This window comes from Jaculus jaculus, chromosome 7 (assembly GCF_020740685.1).
Source record: "Jaculus jaculus isolate mJacJac1 chromosome 7, mJacJac1.mat.Y.cur, whole genome shotgun sequence".
NCBI lineage: Eukaryota > Metazoa > Chordata > Mammalia > Rodentia > Dipodidae > Jaculus > Jaculus jaculus.
Window position 1 is genome coordinate 28,502,628 of NC_059108.1, and position 23,302 is coordinate 28,525,929.

The following is a 23,302-nucleotide window of genomic DNA, read 5'->3' on the forward strand; positions in this document are numbered from 1 at the left end:
CACCACATTCACAGTCATTGTTGCCTGAAACATGTGTCATATGACTGTAATTTTAAAAGCAAGTGATTAAACTTTCCTGAGAGCAAATACTAATGGAGAAGAGCAGGGAGTACCAACAAACAGGGCTGCGTCTGGAGTTTCTGGAAGGTGAGCATGTGACCTCAGAGAAAATCACACGATCCACATGCTTCAAGGTGTTGAGGAAAAGTGACCCCCATACCATGTAACTAGCAGCCACATAGCAGGGGCACTGCCAAAGACATATAGGTAGCTTTGTGAATAATTGGGTAAATTCACTGAAATGATGAATCTGAACTATAGAGTCAATTAGTTTCCAAACTAACCCAAGAGCTGCAGGGAAGGCTCAGCAGAGACCACTATGTTTGACTCCCTAGAACCCGCATAAAAGCCTTGGTGTGACTTTGCACATCTATATGCTTAGTGGGGGTGAAGAGACTGGAGAATCACTGGGGCTCACTGACGAACAGCAGCAACTCCAGGTTAAAGCCTAAATCCTATCTCAAGGAAACCCATGGTTAAATGGTGGAAGGGTATATCTGAATTTCTCTCCTGGCCTTCACACGCATGTTCATGGTGCACATCTGTAAACACACACATGCAGTATGTATCAAGCACCATATACCACAGCAGAGAGAGAAAAGAAAGAAAAAAAAAACTGGGCCAAGAGCAAGGCAAGTGTAAAAAGACATAAAGAGATATGAGAACAAGTAAAGACATCAGGATATTGCCCACAGCCAGTACTTATATGCACCCTGAACATCTGGCACACATGAAGCAACAGGCCAGGTTTGAGCTTTACGTGCTGGCCACGGCCCTGAAGCCCATCCTCCCCAGACTGCCTCTGGGTCATGAGGGCTCTTTCTGCTTGTGTTGTGTGCCTGGTTATTCATGGCATCACCAGCAGGTTCTCAGAGCCCAGAAGTGATGTTGGTGGTGCAGGGATGCCAAGAGGCTGAATGAGGAGGGAACTTTCAGCTGTTATTAAAAAAAAAAAAAAAAAGAAGCAGTACCAATATGTCTGTGCTTAACAGTCTTCTATAAACCAGCACTTTCAGCAGAGCAGGCAGAATGGATGCCCCTTTTGTGTTCCAGCCATGCAATTTAGGCACATTTTAGCCTTTTGTTATTAGTTTTCACTTTTAAAGTTGCCTTTGATGTTCATTTTAAATGCATTTTTATTTGATGAAACTATTGTGCCAGGGGGGAGGTAATGTGATTTGTCCCAGTCCTTTAATCCTTCTGTCTGGCCTGGATCTTGACTCGCAAGGATGGGCAATGGCTCAACTGAACAAACATTTTGGGATACTTCTTAATAGCACCTGACTGCGAAACAGCAGGAGACTGAGGGGGGAACCCGACTCCGTCCCTACCCGCCATCTGTGGCTACTGCTACAAAAGTATATACGTGGTTAGAAAATAGCTCTAAAGAGGTTTCAAGGGCTGGGAAGTACAATGTCACTGGGATGAGGGCAGCTTTGTGGAGAGCAGCTCGATAATGAGTGACCCTGTCACTGAGATGAGGGAGGCTTTCTGGAGAGGTGGTCCGTAACGAGCTCGCTAATGGAAAGCAGATTAATCGGGCCAATAAAAACCGTCCTCCCTAAAAACATGCACCTTTTCTCCAGGGTTTCACAATGAGTAACACTTTCCCTCTTTATGACAAAGGGACCATCATCAGGATGCAGCAACCCACTGCCCAATAGTGCCACCTTCTCTGCCATCATCACTCCATGGCCATGCCTCACCCCCCTATTCACCTTCCAAGGAAGAACATCAAGAACCAAACTGACCCTACTTTTGTGGCCTACGTCTCAAGTTAATACTCAGACCACAAGAGTCTCTGCGAAGTGCCTCCACAGCACAGGGTCTTACTGTTCCCATCTGAGCTGCCCCCATCAAGGGATCTTGGATGTCAGCCAAAGTGTCCAGGCCAGCTGTATGGGAATGATTTTTTTGTCACCAGATCCTAGCTGCCTCTCCTCTTTCTTATCCATCAGCTCCTGCCATCTCTCTTCTTATCAACGAAAGCAGAAGAGTCCACCAGAGCAGGTAACCCCAGAACTCAGTGTATCAAGCAACAGTTCCGAGAGGCAAAGGCACACATGGTCTGTACTGGTTTGTATTTTCTAAGGCTACTGAGGAAGTGGTCTAAGTCATCAGAAAACAGGCTTGAGAGTCAAAAAATAAGGCTTTGAAGTCACAAACATACAAAAGTTGGCACTGACAAAAATCATGTTCAGGCACTAAGTCTACCCCAGAGTGTGTAAAGAGTTGAGATTGAATGCATAGGCTGTACAGAGGTACAGTTCTGTTGTCTCTGACCTCCAAGAAGGGGCTGATGGATACAACTCCACTGTGGCCACAGAAGCCTCCACTCAGAGAGGGTGGGCAAAGGGGGTGAGGGGATGCCTCCTTCCTGGGGACATGGGGCTGGGTCATGGGGCTGCCTCATCTCTCTGCCTATTATTTAGAACCCACATTCCTGCATGACCATCAACACAAGTCATCTGACCACAGGAATGTCCTAATGTAGTTGAGAACAATCCTTCAACTATCACAGCTTTCTGGATCCCAGCTTCTTAAACTGTGGATTGTGTAACTGGGATCATGAAAACATTGGCAACAATAAGAGGTTTCTGAGCATCCAATGACCAATGTGAATTCCAAATCAAATGCATAATGAATCCAAGGTGTTTCTGGCACTGCATCCCATGTTGCATCACACCACTTCACTGCAACCTTGGTTCTGAACACGCAACATGGGCACTTTACATTGTACATGAAAACCTGCCATGCAACACTAAGCAGTGCTTCCTGAAACCTCGGCTCAGACTCAAGACTCGTATGCTATGAATAGCAGTGCTTTTATCATACATGCAAAGTTTTCTGTTTTCACAGAAACATAATGGTTTCATTATCGGAAATAAAAATTTTTAATATTTTCTTACCGGATCCCTTAGGATTTAAGCATCAAATCACTGTATCATTGGCTTCTATTGCGAGAATGTTATATTTTCAAAATTACTATCTGAGTTGCTGACATGAGTTCCATTTAAAAAAATTAAATAATGCCAGGCGTGGTGGCGCACACCTTTAATCCCAGCACTGTGGAGTCAAAAGTAGGAAAATGGCTGTAAGTTCAATGCCACCTTGAGACTACATAGTGAATTCCAGGCCAGCCTGGCCTAGAGCAAGACCCTACCTCAAAAAAACTAACATAACTAACATATATATATATATATATATATATATATATATATATATATATACACACATACACATACATACATACGTATGTGTATGTATGTATATATATATATATGTGCATATATATATATATATATAAAATCTTAGGGAGTAGGACAGAATCTCCTACAATATTTATAATTCCTTTGACCACTGAGCCATCTTCCTAACCCTACTACAATTTCTTCTATAATTTTTTTTGTTCATTTTTATTTATTTATTTGAGAGTGACAGAGAGAGAGAGAGAGAGAGAATGGGCACACCAGGGCTTCCAGCCACTGCAAACGAACTCCAGACGCTTGCGTCCCCTTGTGCATCTGGCTAAAGTGGGTCCTGGAGAATCAAGCCTCGAACCGGGGTCCTTAGGCTTCACAGGAAAGCACTTAACTGCTAAGCCATCTCTCCAGCCCACTTCTATAATTTTTGTAATGGCTTAAACTCAGATTTACCACTTGCACTACATATTTATGCAAAATGATGTTCTTAGCATTGAAAATTGCAAAATTAAAGTATTAATCAACATTGAAAAGGGCTGAAGGTGAATGTTGAAGGTTTTATAGTGTCAAATATACAGCCAAGATATCACTTTTTTGTTGTTGATTTTTTTGTTATTTGTTTGTTTTTGGAGGTAGGGTCTCACTCTAGCTTAGGATAACCTGGAATTCACTGTGTATTCTCAGGGTATCCTTGAACTCTCAGCAATCCTCCTACCTCTGCCTCCCAAATGCTGCAATTTAAAAGCCACCACGCCTGGCAAGCTATAACTCTTTATGTAATAGTAGGCAAGCACATCCATCTCATTACTTTGCAAATTTATTTTTTTCATGAATAAATGATAAAATTATGTGTATATCAAAGAATTGTTTTAAAATAATTTTCTTTTTGATTTACTATTGATTGGTAACCTATTTTATTTATCCATATGCTGGTATCATATAAAAGTGTGGGGGGAGAAAAGGAGTTGCGAGTGGAAAAGTTTAGAAAGCTCTGACATGGAGCACCTTTTAACATCTGCCCTCACTGAACTGTGGGCAATCAACATCTGTCTGCCTCTGACTGGTCCAAACCTGACACTGTGCTGGAAAATGAGCTTCAAAATGGTCCCAAAGCTGCAGCTTTTCTGGCACCTTTCAAAGCATCTGCTCTTTCCCATGCCATGTTATGAATAAATGGCACCAACTCACAGATATTCACAGTAAGATAGAGCTAGTCCAGGGTGCTAGGTCCAGGATGGCTTGATCAAGTTTTTATCAAAATGATGTAATAAAAACCAGTCTTGGGAAAGGTTTTCTTGTGTGTGTGTGTGTGTGTGTGTGTGTGTGTGTGTGTGTGTGTTTTCTTTGTCATAACAATTGGTATATTCATGGCAATGAAAGCCTCTTTCTCCAAGCGTCTTTGCATGTAGAAAGAGCTCTTAGCTTTGGTGAGCCTGCTGCTTCCTGAGATAATGTAATGTAGGTTGATGAAGAAGATGATGATAATGATGATGATGATAATCAGAATACAGCATCCCTTCAGCTCTTCTTGAGGAACCCAGGGTCAAACTATGTGCCTCTAAGACCAGGACAGAGTCATTTGAGCTAGGAAATGAGTAGATTCCCCTTAAGAAACATCCGGAGCCATTTCCTCTAAGGTACTCTCATTAACTCTACAAGCCTCTCCCAGTTGACAATGGCTCTGCCTGGAGGACATGGGCGGGGTGGGGGTGGGGGTGACTTTCCAAGGTCTTTATTGAAAGCACCACCTGGAAGGAGTGATTACCTAACAATTTGCCAAAAGGGAGGGCTGCAAAACCTTTCACATTTTTGAATTGCAACTGTTTTCTGTCATCATAAAGAAAAAGCTAATCATTTTTTCCAGCAAGCCACAACCCCCTCTGTCTCCTGCACAGACTATTATGAAATTGTTAAAGACCACACACTTGGCTTTCTCTGCTTTCACAGTTTTAAAACCATCATCAAAAGGCAAAAGGAGCTGGAGTCAGGGTTTCTTTCCAGTGCAGCATCTGAAGTGGAATTCCTTCAGTAGAATGCTATTCTTTTCTGGCTACTTTCCATAAGTTCCATCTTCTTATTAAGTGTTTATCATCTTGCTTAAAGAAAATGGAGACAAAGAAAATCTCAAACTGTGTCCAGTTGGGAAATTGCCATAGAGCCCTTAGTCTCATGCTATCACATATTCTGGAAATAAATTTTAAAGACCAAAAAAAAATTCAGCTCATAATACAAAAGTTCAAATTTATGATAACATTTATCTCTACATTAATAAGGAACTTGCAGGCGAAAATGATTCTCCATGTCTTTGAAGATGTGTGACTATGAATCAGTCCAGCTACATGTTAGTGATATGAGGCAGTTGGTTTTCAAAGTTGGCCCAGAGTAAAGATATCTCTTTTTTATGTGAAATTATGTTGAGAGAATTTTGAAATGCTCACCATCTGAGTCACAGACCCTGGCTTTGAGGTAGGAATTCAGCACAAACATTTTTGAGCAGCACATTAATGATGTAAAGTTTGTTTTTAAGGGAGAATAAAATAAATGTCTCACTTCCAAAACCAACTTGACCCACAGGGCAGGGAAGAAAATGTCACTGGACACAAAGTTAAGAAAGAAAAGCCGTCAAAGATGCCATCAATTCACAGTGTCCTCACCTGCTCCCAGATCACAGACCCTCCGATAGGCTGTGCTCTTAGAAGAAACATCTTCCTTCTATCTGCCCTTTGTGACTTCACCCCAAACACTTATTCCAGCCAGTGACATAAATCCCTTCAGGGGCTCAAGGTGTGCCTCAGCTGTCCTTGTCATTCTTTGAAATGTTGCTCACCACCACCCTAACCTCAATTTTCTTCTTGTCTCCAACATGATAGCTTGAAACATAGGTCTTGTTCTCCCGAACAATTTGGATTAATGTACATCAGATATCTTTAGAATTTCTATTTTTCTTCTCACATTTTTTTATAGTTCAGACATTCATGTCTATAACAAAGAAGGTCATCTTCAAAGCCTCTGGCCTCCCTAACACAGAGTACACCACTGCAGAGCCAATGCCCACTACTCTACACAAAGCCCCCCCTCTTTCACTCCACTATCAAAACCTAACTCGGGCTGAAGAGATGGCTTAGCGGTTAAGCACTTGCCTGTGAAGCCTAAGGACCCCGGTTCGAGGCTCCATTCCCCAGGTTCCCACAGTAGCCAGATGCACAAGGGGGCGCACACATCTGGAGTTCGTTTGCAGTGGCTGGAGGCCCTGGGGCGCCCCTTCTCTCTCTCTATCTGTCTCTTTCTCTCTCCCTTGCTCTCAAATAAATAAAAATAAACAAAAAATATTAAAAAAAAAAACCTAACTCATTCTTCCAAACTCACTTTCTCTGCTGAGAACTGGCCCTGCTATGCTAGTTCCCTGCCATCTTTGGCTTCTGCCTGCCTTCATTCCACCTAGCACTTGCTGCTGCCATTCAACCCATTCAAGATTCTACCGACTTAGTTTATCACTTTTGAATCGTTTCATGTCTGTGCTTTGTTCTCAACCAGGCTGTCTGGGGACGATACTGCTCTATGATATTCCCATAAGGTCTGGCCATCAAGGCAGGGATGGCTGGAAACACAAGTTTCCCACTCTGCTGGAGGTCATAGGAGAAGTAGTAACATAGTCGCCGGCCAACTCCAAAACGCTGCCTCAGCTGATTGTGGTTTTTTCCTTTCCACATATTTTGCTTCCACTTTGTAAGTGGGGTGGGAACAAGTGAGTGGGTACAGAGAAAAGACTGGAAAACATGCGAGACCAATGCACTCAGTGTTTTAATGGAGTGCTTCCCAACATTCTAGTGCGTTAAAATCACCTGGGTTATTAATTAAAAAATGCAATTCAAGGGAGGAGCTACTACTATTATTTGGCTAGATTGATATATTGTGCCCACCAAACTCTCTCCAAATGCTTATGTTTGTGTGTGTGTGTGTATATATATATAAATGTATATATATATATATATAAATGTAAATAAAATTCAGAGTCTCAAGGTTCATCTCAAAAACACTTAAAAACTACTTGTTACAGTGGGGTCAGGAATCCATGCCTAACCATCTCCCCTGAGATTCTGAATAGCCAGCTTGGTGTACATTGCTGGTTAGGTATTGTGAAGCCCTTCTTAGGCACTTAATTTAAATTCTGAGTATGAAACTGGAAGGCCAGGTGTCTATTTTTGTTTGTTCAGGCCTGTGGTGGGCATTTTTCTTTCCAGGAGGAATCTGGAAAAGATATGCACATGAAAAGAAGGCTGGCCCCTTCCGTGTTGGAGATCCCAGTAGAATTCAGTAAGTGTACTATGTTCTTGTTATCCTCTGCCCCAAGGATAAAAGTAAGAAAGACTTAAAGAAAGAAAGATCTCTGCACTGAAGGAGGCTACAATCTAATAGTGAGCTCCAGAGGGTCAAGAACTCTGATTGCTAACTCTCGAAAGCTGGGAAACCAGGGAACTAAATTATTTACTATCTAACATGTTCCATTTAGAAAGGCACACAGTTTTCTAATCTCAAATCAACAGGGCAAAATAGAACAAACTTTATGATACTTCCCGTGTCAGTTACTTTACTCATTGCTGTGACCAAGTATCTATCATGAAGCAGCTTAGGAAAGGAAAGGGTTGATTTGGCTCATAGTTCCGGAGGGTACAGTCCATCATGGTGGAGAAGGCATATGATGGAGCAGGAGGCCAACTCGTTGCCTTGCAGCCACAGTCAGGGATAGAGCAAAGACGACGTGGGACCAGACTGTATAACCTCAAAATTCACCCCCAGTGACTCACTTCCTCCAGCAAGGATCCACCCCCTAAATTCCACAGCCATCCCCACATGGCGACCCCCACCAAAGTACCACCATCTGGGGAGAAAGTATTCAACAAATAAATCTATAGGGCACATTTTAGATTCAATCACAAAAGTTAACTAGAATTGGTGATGGCTGCCATAGCTTTGCTTATATTTGTTGTCTGTGTACCAGTAATTTATCCCCCTTGAAGTAGGATGAAGGAATGATATCTACTTGGGACAAACTTTCTTGTACAAGAAGGGAAGAAAAAGAGATTCACAGTCTTTCTGCATACCAATAAAGCTACATGACTAAGCATTACTGTGACCCCAGAGAGCTGTATTGGGAGTGGAGGAAGACCCCCACAAGCCTCCAAACAGTGGGTAGAATTGTGTCATCTTATAAGGGGCAGAAGAGTTTGGAACAGTCTGTTGTTCTTATATCTCTTCACACCAAATTTTATAGAAATCCTATTTAAGTTCAGCCTTAAATATTTAGAAGTATTGGTGAACTTAAGATAACCAATACTTTGTAAAAACCCTTGGGTGTTTATTCATATCTATTCCTAATCTGCGTATTGAGTCATAATATTTTCAAGTGAGTCATTTTTTTTTTTCAACTTAGCTCAACTGAGAATGAAGCTAGGCTGAAGGAAGTGACTTTTCCTATGTGGGTCTGATTTGCTCTTGACTTGAAGTTCTGCCTAGCTCTTGGTACTATTGGTACTTAACGGTGCATATTTAATCACATTACTATGATGAAGAAATTCTCATACTTTCTGCAAAGTGGACTCCACCTAAACAGGCAAGGGATCAAATGTCAAAGTTATTCAATTATTCATATGTAGTGTCAGAAATTTACATGTAGATTTACCCCAAAGGATGTACTAGTATTCAGTTCCTCTGGTAACCATTTCCCTAGCTCCCTAAGCCATTAGGTCATTAAATAGTTCTTGGCCCTTTACCTAAAATTTTGGGGTGTTAATCCCAGTTTCCTGGTCACATTCCAACTAGGGTAATGACTTTCTGACTTCTTAAATTATGCTTGCAGTTTTGGTCAAGTAAGATGTTCTTTCTTTCTGTCCCATGTGGCTTTATATAAATGAAAATAAGATAATTCAAAATGATGTTTAGAAACTTCTAGGCTAATATAGTGCACTAACCTGAATCATGAACATAGATGCAGTGACTCTCCTGATGGATGCCTCAGATGTCACCAAACACAGGTGCTCACCTTCCTCCCTGAAGTTCGCCTGGAAAAATTGTCCCTGGGCGAGCGTCACCACAGAGTACACTTGCTAGCATAGCCGTCCTGCTTCTGCCTTTGACTGAGGGGGTGGGGTCTGAGGAACCTCACTGGGCTCTTCTCTCCAAATGGGTTATTTACTCTGTCTCTTTTGGATACAGAAACTGGATAGGAGATGATGAAAAGTGACTTGAAAGATTCAACAAGCACTATCAAACATACCACAAGAAAAGATAGTCTATAGCCTAGCATGATACCAGTCATCTCTATCACATCTACCAGGGCTCAGGAGACATCACAGAGGAACTGGGAAGTTAAACATGAATACTACTCTCACTGCTAGCCTGACAACCAGCTCCAGGGAGAGGGTGGTAGACACTGAGGACACTCAAAATTCATAAAAGCAGAAATTCCGAGAATGCAGGTATCTTAACACTAAAGCAAACTTAAATCTACCAAGGCTCAAGGGATATTGTGCCAAAAGATTATAAGAATACAGGGTGGAAGGAAGTATCCCAAGGCACTGTTTTCCCCTTCCCCTATAGAGAGACTGACTGACACATTCATGACCTCACTGTAAATACAAATAACACCCCCGAGGAGGGTCCTCAGTTGAATGGGAGTAGCAGAGAAGGGATATAAGCACATAAACAATTGTAATGTGATGTGTTCATATAGTAAAATTCATAATTTTAAAATAGCAATATAATAAGCAGCAAAACAAGTTATATTTTTTTCCTTTTTAAAAATATTCAAGAATATATTTACTATTTATACATTATATATTTATATTTATACATTTTTTCATATCTCACTTAATATAGCCAATTCAATGTATATTTATATATATGTACATATTACATATATATGTATATTTATACATTTTTAACAGAACAAAAAATTGAATTCTATTTTTGTTACAAATAGTGTATGAAGTGAATTGCACAAAAATATAAATGAATGATTCCTTGATAGGTATGTTGTGATTGAATCTAAGATGGTCCCCATAGGCTCTTGTGTTTGAACACTTAGTCTCCAGCTAGTGACACAATTTGGGAAGGCTGTGAAATTTAGGAGGTACAGCCTTGCTGGAGGAAATGAGTCACTGGGGACAAGCCTTGAGGTATAGTCCAGCATCATTTTCTGTCTGCTCTGTGCTTCCTAACTGTGGATGCAATATGACCAGACACCTAGAACTTATGCCACCATATCTTTCTTATCACTATACTATTCTCTTAAACGTTCAGCCAAAATATACTTCCTTCCTTAAGTTTATTTGGCCAGGCAATTTGTCATAGCATTAAGAAAGGTAACTTATGTAGCAATCAACATAAAATGTCAAAAAGTAAGCTCTAAGAAACTTGGAAGATTATTCGTTATCAAAGAAAAACTGCCTAATACACCGTATTCCTTGGCAAGGGAAAAATAAAAATGTTTTCATAGACAAACATTGCTCAAGTAAAACTTGATCATAAGGATCTTGGGAAGAGATTCATATCCTACATCCCCAGCCTTCATGTGACAGGGTATGAGGAACATGAAGGCTGAAAGAGATTTTCTAAAACACCTAGAAGATACAAGGGTATTAAGGCAGAGTTAATAGGGAAGTATTTTTGTTCGGGTGGTAATATTTCTCTAGAACTCTTTCATCAGACTCCAAACCACAAACACTATTGTCCTACAGAGATATGCTTAAGATAAATTTGTCTGAAAAACTCAAAATGCTTGGGGCCTCTCCATAGAGAATATGAGAGCCACAGAGTGAAACTCAAAGAGAAAGAACTCCAATAGTCAAGCAGAAAGCTCTTCTCAGGCTTTGAGGAAGTTGATGGGGGAAGAAAGGACACGAGGATAGTCTTGCCTTCCTCTGTTGTGGTTCTCTGAGCAGAGCACAGCTGCTCTCCAGTCAGGGCATCCGAGTGTGAACAGGTGATGTTTAGACACCTGCCAGGCACCAAAGTGCACAGGTGAACATTAGAATGTATGGTGTGAGTAGGTGTTGAAATATCCAACACAGTGTTTCCAAAGGTTATGTCCTGGATCTGGAAAAATGTTTGAATGGTTTTCATTTTTGCCTGAAGTCACCCTCCAACTTTACACTTACACTTTTATAACTGTCACATTTTTGTAAAACAAAAGATCTCATTGTTGCCCCTTTCACCTACAAATTCTTACTCATTTTACATTACACAGTGGAGTCCTTTCATTTTTCTTTGGTTCCTAGTACAAAACTATATGGTATATCCATAATTGACAGCCAAGTGTTTATAAGCTTACCTTTCCAGGACAGGTACGTTTTATTTGAAATGCAATTGATAGATTTAATTATGTTCAGCTTTCTCCAAAAAAAGAAATCCCACTGGCACAGTGAAATATATTGAGTTTGATGTGTTTGGCTGCAAAAACTTTCATTTGGCCAAGACTACATAGTCCTAAGTCTCCAAGTGTAAATTATGATGTTATTTGAGATGAAATAGAGAGTCATTTGTGGTGCTCAAGCATGACACTGAGGTAATCTCACCCTCTATCTGCAGGTGTGACACTGGATTCTGCTAGGACAGGCACCTGGTATCAATGTTCAGTCTGGCATTGTTTCAACACAGTCAACCATGGCTGAAGGTGACTAAAAGAAAAGTTTCCAAAGCTTTTTTGTTTTCCACAAGGGATGATGAGCCACAATTACCACAGAACTACATGGTGTCTGATTACTCTCTTTCCCTCCACAGCACCAAACTCTTGTTCTTTGCAATCATACTCTCAGCTATGAAAGGGCAGACAGGAAATCATATCCTATGAATAGCAAATACAATGGCATATGGATTTTTCATGCATGGGAATGATATAAATGCTAATGACTTCCTTTCTAATACACTTGATGGATATATCCTGAGCTATGCATTTTCCCTCTGTAACTCATCACATTCGCCATCACTTATGGAACGTCTGTCTCTACTTCTAGACTTGGAGTCAAGAGGGAAGGAACCAACATAGTGTGTGAAACATCATAGTGCTCACTGCATATTTGCTGGGAGGATGGCTGGATATACACCTTCCTTCTTCATATCCTGATTCCAGGGGCATGAACTTACAAACAGGGCTCATTTATGTCTGAGGTGCAGAGGATAGACCTTATTTAGTGAGTGGAGGAAACTTTTCTGTCCTGACCTCATTGAGATGCCTATATTGATACTCAAGCATTCCTCCCCCATACATTACTGTGACCAGGTGAAAGTTGACCTTTTAGATATTTTGAAGGAAAATGAAATTTTCCAAAGCAATCTCTAGTAACATAGGTACCTTTAATTGATTGAAAGATATTTATATTGAAATATATTTATATTGAAATATTGAAATATATATATTGAAATATATATATATATGATAAAGAAAGAGAAAGAGAAAAGAAAGGAGGGAAAGAAGAAATAAAGAAGGAAAGAGAAAACGCATGCCAGGGCCTCTAACCATTGCAAGGGAACTCCAGATGCATGCACCAACATGTGCATCTAGTTTATGTGGGTTCTAGAGCGTTGGACCTGGGTCCTTAGGCTTTGCAGGCAAGTGCTTTAACTGATAAGCCATCTCTTCAGACTGAAATTTTTAGATAATTGGAATTTTTTTAACTGCTATTTTTAAAGTTTGTGAGAATCCATACTAGAGCATTTTATTGACATTAATCCAGACATAGGAAACATTTGCATTTTATGCAATAGGCAGTTATATAAGAATTCACAGTGTATTGTTAGGGGCAGGCTTATGAGTGTTATAGACAGCTTACCCTTGCCAGTGTTTGGCACACTGTCCTGTTGCTGTTGTCCACCTGATGTTTGCCAGGAAGGTGATGTCCACCCTTGGCTCATGCCATCGTTTGCCCCTGTCATTATGGAGCTTCCCCTCAAGTCTGTAAGCCAAAATAAATGCCTTTGTCCCACAAAAAAAGAATACTCCTGGGATGGGAGACCTGAAAAAAGGGTGGGAAAATCTCAAAGTCCTATTTGAGTCATTCAAGTGAAATGAAAAATATTCACATCCATTTAGTTCTCTATCCAAAGGAAAGACATGATGTGATTCCCTTTGCTTATGATTCAAACGTTAGTCACCCTGTAGTCATTATCTTATTTGATCTTCATAACATCCCCAAATGCAAGATGGGATCCCAAGGCATCTTTCTATATTAGGAAACAGGCTCAGTGGATTGGCTTCTGTATCTGATAATCTTCCTCTGTAAGAGGCTGTCCCTCCAAAGGCTCAGAATCACACAGTTTACCCCATAGTCTCATTTCACCAGGGTGTGAACCTTTAGAAGTAAAGCAATTTCAACTTTGCCCTTTGAGTTTTTGTAGCATGATCTTCTTGTCTCTCTCACCGTTCTGTATATGAGAAGGTTCCAGCTTGTAAAACCTATGAACTCAAAGAAGTTAGTTGTTGTTGTTGTTGTTTTTCCCCAAAAGCCCATACTTTTGAAGATCTAAGTTTGGATCCTGCCCAATCTAGTTTATTTTCCAGTGGAAAAGAGAAAAAATGTCTAGGTATCCCCTTGAAGAGCCTATTTGAGAACACAGCAGTTTCTCATAACAGAGTTCAGTCAGGACAGCAATAGCCCCATTATGGACCAAAGCCACCGCAGTGAGTGGGTCTCTACAGCGAGACTTGTCAGGAGTACTGAGAAATAACATTTAACATCTCAACCACTTTTGTAATTGGGAAAGTGTCATTCTTGCCTGTGTTTGAAATAACACCGTGTTGCTTAGCAAATCCAACTTTAGAAAAACTTTCAACAGCTTTTGAGAAATAATCTCAGTCACTTTACACATGTTTCTTGAAGTTCTTTTCTTTGTAATTCAACTGAAGGAATAAAAATTGTATAATGTATTGGATAGATAAACTACCTATTTATTCATTCACTATAGTCAAAACTTTGTAGTTTTTATAATTCCATACAATGAAAAATAATTATTGAAAGTTTGTGTGAAGGCAAACTGGAAGGGTGAAGTAGAGGAATTTCCATGTCTGTCTATTGAAATCTTTAAAGAGAAATGTTGGAAGACCCAAGAGGCAGACCTGCCTTTGATTGCATGAGTGTGTTGCTGTCGGGCAAGGCAAGGGGATTAAGTTGTCTGCTCTTTTAAAGCCAATGAAGAGAAGAAAAGGTCAAGGAAAGATACAAAGGAATAGTAAGTAATCACTTCATAGAGTCAATCCTCTACACTGGACCAGCCATTTCCCAAACGATTAAGTCATGATCAGAACAAAAGGCAGATAAAAATCATGAATGGAGGCCAAAAAAAAAAAAAAAAAAATTCAGATCCACAAGGTGGCTGGTGCCTATAATCTCAGCACTCAGGAAGCTGAGGAAGGAGAATTATGAGTTTGAGGTCATCCTGGGCTACATAGCAAGCTCAGCCTGGGCTACAAAGCAAGATCCTGCTTCAATTTTTTTTTTTTTTAAGTTCCATAGATGTCCAAATTTGCAAAGTAGAATGACAATCAAATAGCCAGGAAAATTGTGTGTGTGTGTGTGTGTGTGTGTGTGTGTGTGTGTGTGTACGCATTATTTTGACTATACAACAAAATAAGGAATGGGATGATTTAAGAAATGGGTGAGCACTTAAAAAGAACAGGATTTAGTAGGAGCACGTAATAACTGACCAAGGGAAAGTATACACTTTTAAACTTGTATGTATCTGGCTTTACCCATGTACTAGAGAATTGAACCTGCGAGCCAGGCTTTGCAAGCAAGTGCCACTTATCACTGAACCATCACTCCAGCATGCACTTCTATGAATAATCACTTAGCTCAAGGAAGTACTGGGAACATATTCTATTTGAATTTCCACAACATCTCAGAAAAGTTTCATATGATATCCTTGCGTAGAAGGTAAAGCTGTCACCATCATGAATCTATTACAAGTGGTGCCCTCCTCCACTAGCAACTCTCAGACTTCAATGGCTGGGTATAGTCATATTTAATCTTCATGCATATGGACCAGTGGAGGAAATTTGATTGATAGCTCTGGGCTCCTCCCATCTTATGGCTCAGCCTCCCCTAGGTTTTCAGAGTTTCCTCTGAAGTCAGGGGACAAGGAAAGACAGAGAGAGAGAACTACACAGGACAGAGAATAGGCTTTTTTATACCATCTTATTATTACCCTTGGTCTGTAGTGCAGGACTCAGTCTCACCGTTAACACCTCACCACAAAGCAGCTGGAAAATGAGTTCTAGCAATAGCCAGGAGGAGAACAAGAAATCATGGATAGCTGACTGTGGGTGGCTCTGATGCAATGCGACCACAGTCTCGTGTAGGTCTGTATAATGCTTTGGTACACATGTTAGAGATTTCAAAGCTCTGCTAATAAACAATATAACTGGAAAACTAGAAAAAAAAATTCTGTGGTAATTTTCAGAAAGAGCTGATGACTTTACAAAAAGGCTACCTGTATTTGGGTCACAGGTTGTGGTTTGCCAGCCTCTGGAATAGATGACAGAGTCAGAAGTCATGATAGATAGCATGTTGGATTAAATAAAACAAGATTACATTTAATCTGGTTATATTTAAAATTATTGATATGATACATTGCTTATCTAAAATAATATTGCCCAGTATGTTCTTCGCTATAACTCAAAAGAATTTCAGAGTGTGACATGGATGCCTTAAAGGTCATGAACAGGAAGGAATAAGGTAATTGAGAGGTTCCAGGTATACAGAGCATGGCACTCTTTACTGAGGTAAGAATAGCTGTTGTGTTGTCTGGCATACCACCTACCACTGAACCCCATTTACTGCGTGGATTTGCCAAAGCCCCAACTTGGACCCTTAGGGTAGGAATTTGATTTGTCTCTCAGGAATAGGAAAAGTTACTTATTTTCTCATAACATAGTCAGCCCTCTTAATTTAATGATTCCATATCCATGAATTCAAACAACTACAGGTTGCAAACCAAAAAAAAAAAAAAAAAAAAAAGTTTCTGTCTTGACAATGTAAAGAATTTTTCTTGTTTTTATTCTTTAAATAATATAGCACACCAATTATCAATATAATATGTACATTCTATTGAGTACTTTAAATCTTCTGAGAAAATTTAAGGTGTACAAGATTTCTCAGTTTATATGCAAATATTATACGGTACAGTTACCTTCTTAATGCTGATATAAAATACCCAGCCTTGGACTGGAGATGGCATAGTAGTTAAGATACTTGCCTGTGAAGCCTAAGGACTCAGGTTCAATTCCCTAAAGCCCATGTAAGCCAGATGCACATGGTGGCAAATGAATCTGGAGTTTGTTTGCAGCGGCTGGAGACCCTGGCTCTCTCTCTCTCTCTCTCTCTCTCTCACACACACACACACACATAAATAAATAAAGAATAAGATAGCAAAATACCCAACATGAAGCAGATTATGGGAGAAAAGGCTTTATTTCATACTTAAAATGTTTGTTGTTGGTGGTGATGCTGCTTTGTTTTGTTTTTCAAGGTAGGGTCTTGCTATAGTCCAGGCTGACCTAGAATTCACTATGTAGTCATAGGCTGGCCTTGAACTCACAGGGATCCTCCTACCTTTGCCTCCTGAGGGCTGGGATTAAAGGTGTGTGCCACCATGCCCTGCAGATTTACAGTTGTGACAGGGATTTTCATCCTGTCAGGGAAAGCATGACAGCAGCAAAAGACTGACTCATATCCAGGAAGAAGTAGTCTAAGAACTGGGCTTGGAGCTGGCCTGAAAAGCCTCAAGTTCCAACTCCAGTGACACACTTCCTACAGCAAGGCTCCACTTCCTACATTGCCACCAGCTGAGGATCAAGTATTCAAAACTCACGAGCCTATGGGGACCATCTCATTCAACACCCCCATCTATATCGTATAATGGATGGGAGCATGGAGCGATTTCACTATGGTAGAAGGGTCCTGGGATGGTTATGCATGGGCACTTAGGTACAAGCCACCAAAATCTGGAAAGCATTGGAGCTATGCAAGATGGAGGGTGGCCATGCTGCTCTTCTAGGTCCTGAATGAGATCAAGCCCAGGGAGAAAGTTAGTGAAAGGTGGGGCTTGATGACATCAGTGTGCCTTATCAACACTACGGAATGTGTGCATCTGTGCCACAAAGTCTGAGCCACAGCTACTACTTTGTTTCTCCCAAATCCACCAGACCTAGGTGTGCAGGAACAAAGCTAACATCCTTGGGAAAAATTATTTTGAACATTGCTCTCAAAGGTCTTCCTGCCCTTCTGTGCCACAATACCAAACATCCATCCTTGACACATGAGCAGAGACTTCGCATCATACAGATCATCTTAAGGTTGACAGCCATACCACCCTGAACATGCTTGACCTCAGCTGCTCTCAGATGCTCAGCAGGGTCAGGTCTGGTAGTACTTTGATGGGAGGTCATCTTAAGATGACCATCCACGTTCCAACCCAAAGGGAAAATTTTCATTGGCAACACTGATAAGCGCCTGGCAATCTACCTGCTTCTGTTAGGGTACATTCAGATTGGCCCTGGTCTATGCAGGGGCAGCTTCAGTCTCCCTGGAAGGTTTCTTTTCCTTAGAACAACCATCTATTACTGGATTATTTGGTACATAGTGAGATCTTGCCTCAAAAGAAATCAATCAACTAATTAATTTCCAAATACTAAACACAGGTGAATATCATAAATCTACTGTCAAATGCCAACTGGTGTTTGAAAGGTTTGAATCAAAGAAAATGAATGAGTGGCACATGCCTTTAAACCTAGCACCCAGATGGTAAAAACAGGAGGACTGGAAATCAAAGTCATCCTCAGTGACATAGTGAGTTCAAGGCCCTTGTTAAAAAAGAAGAAGAAACAAAAACACAAACATAGGAAAATGTGCATGTCCTTATATCATATGACACATTCATCTTGCAGATCTCACCAATATCTGTAATTTAGAGGGATTAAGAGAAACACCCATGAACAAGATCACCCCTGAATACTTTCAACACCATTTAAAACATTTTTCCCCAAACTGTTATACAGTGTTATACAATGCCACCCACACAGGAAACTCACAGACATATTAATTATACCTAGAGTGTAAGCCAAAGGATCCAGAGCATGCACATGATTTATTTTCCTTGGGAACAGGAGAAGAATAAAATAAGAAGGTATCTGCCAACAATGTGGAGATCGGGGTGTGCTGTGTTCATATGAGAAATCTTATGTCATCCTGATTCTTCCCCAAATTGTTATCTTCCTCTGTAAATAAACCCAAGCTCTCATTTCAAACGACTGGTCCAATGCAAATAATGACTAAACTTGGTCTGATATGGATCCTCTTACTCAATGTGGGAAAGACTTCCATGATGATCCTACTGCTTCTTTCGGGTTTTATGGGTTTGTTTTGTGATCTCCCCCCGCCCCCCCCAAATTCATTCTTTCAATAGACACTTCTGTTGATCACTTTCCCCCCCTCCTAAAAGATGTGCACCATATCTGGAGCCATTCCAACTCCCTGACTAGAAAAGCTTGAGCAATCTTATGACACCTGGTTTGCTGAAAGAGCCACAGAGAGACCTGACCTGCAACTGACATTCAGACCATCTTCAAAAGCCACAGGAGGCCAACCGGAGACTGATATTTAGACCACCTTCAACAGACTGAAACAGAAACCCCAGGCCAGAAAGCAGTGACTGGGTATTTCATTGGCACTGCTTTTATTTTGAAATGTGCTTATACCCTTAGCTAAAAGGCTTTGAGGTTGACTGTGACCTGCTGAGGTCGCCATGACATGGTAATGACGACTGGTGGTTGATGCTCCATTGCAAACTCAAATTCCTCCCAGAGACAACTCAGCTGCACAGTGCTCTAAGGTGGCCTGAACAGGCACCTGGGCGACCTGGCCTGGCTCCACTCCCTGTGCATCTCATCTCACTTTCCTGGCACAAGCTGTCCCTGTGCATCATCCAGACTCACAAGCTCACCTGGAACTCTTGCTCCAAAAATCATCTGGGAGGAGTCTTCGTCCTCCACCCTCAATAAGGCCCCAGACAGGAGGAGGAGGTTTCCTGCAACCAACCTATGGGCCATCCACACTTTCACCCTTGGTTTAGTCCACCATGCCTGGCACCTTCGTGGTGATCCTCACTGGAGTACAAGCCACACTCTCTCCTGCACTGCTGGGTACCTAGAGCTCTGTGATCAGTGGGACTGGCTGACTACAGGGCACTCCACACTGCATTGTCTTGGTCCAGAGTGGGAACTGGGCCCAAACCATGTTTGCTTTTGACAAATTGAGCACAATTTCCAACAATTATGTCTCAGATACTTAAGATGGATGAGTAACAAGAATATCTGCTTCCTGTTCATGATATGGCACAAGGATGGCTGATCAAGGCGCTGGTTTTGTCCCTTAAAAAATAGCAATGTTTTCTATAACTTATTTTTTTATATACTGTTGGATAGAAATAATTTTCAGGAAAATAGATGGATCTGCAAAAAATCATATTAAGTGAGGTGACTCAAACTCAGAAAAAACTAAAACTGCATGTTCTCTCTAATATGTGGGTCTTAGCTAGTAATGTCTGTAAGTATGTCGACAAACCTGTAAAGACAGAACTGTGACTAAAAGTGAATATAAAGAGATGAGCTGAAAGGGGGAGAGGGGCAGGCAACAGAATACATGTGACATGTAAAGAGGAGGAAATACATAGGGGGAGGAGAAGGGATTAGCAGGGAGGACAGGAATTAGTAAAAACAAATCATATTTGAGAATGCCAAAACTAATAAGAAATAAATACACAGTAGTGTTTTTAAATAAAACATCCCCCAAACATGATTTGGTCCAAGAACAAACTCTTTCTGTTGTTATTGAACAAATTTGTAAGAATGGTGCTGTTTAAACTAAATCCAAACGTTTCAAAAAGAAATATAATGTTAATTTGGGAAAAATTCAAAAGATAGGGCTGTCATTGGACATTTTTATCCCTAAAATGAAATTGATTGCCTAATTGTATCCTGATGACAAATCCAGAGGCATTGAAAATAAATTTGGGCTGTGGAGACAACTCAGTCAGTAAAGTGCTTGCTTTACAAGCATGAGGACCTGAGTTTAACCCCTAGGCATGATGGCACATGTTTATAATCCCAGTACTGGGGAGGTGGAGGCAGGTAGATGCCTGGAGCTCACTGGTTAGCTCATCTATCCTAACTAGTGAGGTCCAGGCCAATGAGAGACCTCAAAAAGAGGTCTCTCAAAAAGAGGTTCACAGCCTTCCTGGGGTAAGAAGTTATCATCTATCATCTGAACACACAACACATGTACATCAACCTGCACACACATGTGAACCCACACACATACACATACCACACGTATGCACACAAACACACACATGGGCAACAAAAAGGTAGGGAGGAAGGGAAGGAAAGAGAAGGTACAGGATCAGAAGATATCTGCATATAAAGATTTAAAACAGCCATCTAGAGACATTATCTTTTCAAGTCTGGCGGCAGGACCGGTGCCTTCCCTTTCTTACGCTGGAGGCTGAGCCACAGATAGCAGGACGGGCAGCCAAGCGTGAGGACGGAGAGGAAGTCTCCGGAATGTTTGTGCTTTAAAATAAAGGCATCGCAGGCAACTTGTTCATAATCATGTAGCATTCTCATCATTACCACAGTGAGGAAAATTTCTTTTGGCACTCTTAATAGTGACAGGTTGGGTTTTCTTTAGATCTATTTCATTTAAGCTGTTTGTTAAAGCTTGTGATCTATACTGAATTGCTCAGATGTTAATGACGAGAAAGTTCAGAAATACTCTCAAAAGGATAAGACATTTTCCCAAGCTACTTACTCATTTCCATGTTTTATTTTCCTTGAATTCAAACACTGTAAATCAACCTACTAATGGTAGCCTTAACTCACCTTGGACAAATCTTCATGCTTTCCCTAGTAAGAAACTCCACTAGGTTTTAACTTGCTAAATACACACTATGGCCCAGCTACCAGGAAGAGAGGGAAACTCATAGTTTCAGCCAATATGCTGATAGTTTATGGTATCTGAAGAGAACTATGGTGCAGCAAACATGCCAGGATTTCCCTGTGTTCGGAGAAAGCTCCACAGCCTTCCATGTGCCCGAAGGGCATACTTGCCCCAAGTTTGTCAACTATAAGGAAGAAAGGGCCACTGTGTGCTATCATCGCCACTTCACTGACCAATGGAACCATGTGAAACCTCAGTTGTAAGGGAGCGACCCTGCACCCTGCTCCCCAGCAGACAAGGCGGGTCTGGCGGGTATCCCAATGCCAAGTAATAGAATCTGACAGGCAGAAGTTTCCCATTGAGCAGCATTACCTTTTCTTCAAAAAGTAAGAGAAAGCAAATAAAAATATTTAGAGTGAAAAAGAAATACAGAGAAAATTTGAGTACATAACAGACCCTATGTAGTAAACCAATGTGGTCTTGGGTCTTTGCTCAGGTCTCCAAATCTCGGTGGGACCTAATTCATTGGCCTATATAGACTTGTAAGGTCTGTTCTACGTAATCCTTTATTACATCAGGTCCGCACTGGGTTGAGCCCCGGGGACACATAGATGCATTATCAGAATACGGAATCCCAAAGCCGCTACTGTTGGGCTCATTGCCAGTTACAGTGGAACCACCAGTAGAGTCTCAGCCATGCTTTGTGAGTCTCCTTTAATGCGGTGTTAGTGGTTCTTTTCCAATCAATTTTTACACCCTGCATTCTTGAACATTCTTGAGCTTTACCTCGATTTGTCTCTGAATCTCATGCTTCAGAGTAAGGATAAGATAGAAAGTAAATCTTTTTAAATGTGTGTTGTGGAGCTCGGCATGGTGGCCCATGCCTTTAATCCCGGCACTCAGGAGGCAGAGCGGTGAGTTCAAGGCCACCCTGAGACTATATAGTGAATTCCAGGTCAGCCTGAGCTAGAGTGAGACCCTACCTTGAAAAACCAAAAAAAAAAAAAAAAAAAAAAAAGATACTGGCCTATATGTTGCTCAAGAGGCCTCCACTCGGCAAAATTGTCTAAATGCTTTGCAGAAGAATACATTGAAAAATAGAAATCAAGTGACTCCTTCCATCTTCTCAACCTTGTTTCCATGGATCTCAATTTCAGAAGGGTAATAGATTTCCCACTCAGTTTCCAAGAACACCAAGAAACCATAGCCTGGGAAAGGTAAGTCTTTGAATGTTGCTATAGAATTATAGTGGAAGCATAGCTTCATTTATTCACTCAAAAAGTATAACTGAAAGTTTATTGCCATTTCAAATACCTTGTGCATCTTACAAATACTGGGAAAAAAAAAATGAGGAAAGTGCATTCCATCAGATACGTGTTGTCCCATAAACAAGATTGAAGACAGAGAAATGTGACATAATAGCTTCTACTTTCTAGTTGTGTGAGCTTTTTCAAATGGTCATAAAATGTCACTGGGAAGCGGAGGTGAGGTAAATAACATACAATTCATAATGTAGTGCCTGGTGTGCATAAGGCCTCTAAAGAGTGATGCCCAGAAGGGCTGTCATTACCACTAGGACCATGGTGGTTTTACAGAAGGTGACTTCTTTAGTGAAAAGACTGCAGGAGAGACCACAGAGCACTTGAGTCCTGATAGAGAGTGAAGCTCTGCTTTCCCCTGGAGGATCAAAGCTTTGTCTGTCATGAAATACTCTCAGAGGTATTCTGTGTTTCTCCAAAGAAGTCAGTTGCTGGCTCCTTGATCAAGCAGACAAAGCACTTTCCAAGGAAAACAGTATTTGGGGAAACTCACTGAAAACCTTCATTCTGTAAGTTAAAGAAGCAAATAACTAACTTTGTTCATCCTAACCACTGTCCCAGGAATGACCTCACCACCCATGTAGATGTGAGGTTGATAACACAGACAAGCCCACAGAAACACACAGAGGCTCCTGACCTAAGAAAATGACAAGGGTTACGGAGATAGAAAGGAGAATTCCTCTGACTTGCTCCACACACACTGCATGCATAATGCCTCTTCTGGAAGCACTGT